Source organism: Monopterus albus, unplaced genomic scaffold (assembly GCF_001952655.1).
Source record: "Monopterus albus unplaced genomic scaffold, M_albus_1.0 scaffold329.1, whole genome shotgun sequence".
Classification (NCBI taxonomy): Eukaryota; Metazoa; Chordata; class Actinopteri; order Synbranchiformes; family Synbranchidae; genus Monopterus; species Monopterus albus.
Genome location: NW_018128209.1, coordinates 534,848 through 535,788, shown reverse-complemented (window position 1 = coordinate 535,788; position 941 = coordinate 534,848). Strand labels below are relative to the sequence as shown.

The 941-nt window shown below is 39.4% G+C and overlaps 1 protein-coding gene across 3 annotated transcripts in view; it reads right to left on the bottom strand.

The window, feature by feature from the left end:
• The window catches only part of csmd2 (CUB and Sushi multiple domains 2), a 366,263-nt gene that overhangs the window by 190,539 nt on the left and 174,783 nt on the right, over positions 1–941 (bottom strand). The window lies entirely within an intron of this gene.

Here is a 941-nt window from a genome sequence, read left to right as displayed (position 1 = left end):
AAATATGCCTGCATCCACTGTATAGGCTACAGCACTTAGACTATGGTCGGCTTAAACACAACAGTGGACAGGGTGGTACTGTGTTTGAGAGCTATGGGGAAAAAATGACCTTCCTTTATCATGAGTCCGATCTTACTCATATTTTGATCAAAACAGTAGCTAAGTAGAGCATGAATTCAAACCTGTAATAAAATATTTGAAACTTACTTTTCCAGAGCTTTCAGATTTTAACTCATTCTGCCTTCCTCAGCAAATGGAACTTGCATAGGCATCATCACCTGACCTCAGTTATGAACTTCAGCTTAATAGGTAGTTGTATATTGCTTCAGCAAAAGCTAGAACATGAACCTTCAATTTAGAACTTTTTATCAAAGGCAGTACTTGCAAAATTGAGGTCCACTATTAACTGTAAATCCAGGGAACACACCATTAAAGTAAATGTAGTATTACATTTGACCACAATTTGTTCTCCGTACGACCAGATTAAACGGAACCTTTCCAAATAAGACGAGTCTCCCAGCAATCAGAGCACAAACAGATAACTGTGCAAAATGTGTAAGAATTCCTTTTATCTCCAGCTGAAAAATATCGGGGTTGAATTAATTGCATCTTGCTATTCCTTTTTTATTGGTCCAGATCACGCAACATATGCCTTTTGAAATGTGGTTATGTTAATTTCTAGATTTTATGAGCTGAGGTGGATTCCCAGAACACTCATTTGAACAATTGACCAGCCAACAACAGATTATAACAATTGTTTCCAACCCCCTAAAATGAAGCCATGTTCCCTCATCAGAGGTTATGGGCTCAAAACCAAACAGGACAAATACAGATTTCAAAGGGACAGTTAGGACTGCAGAAAAGGTCATTGGTGCAAGCCTGCCCTCCATGGAGGACCTGTACACCTCACGGATCAAAAGGAGGGTGGAGAGGATCACTGC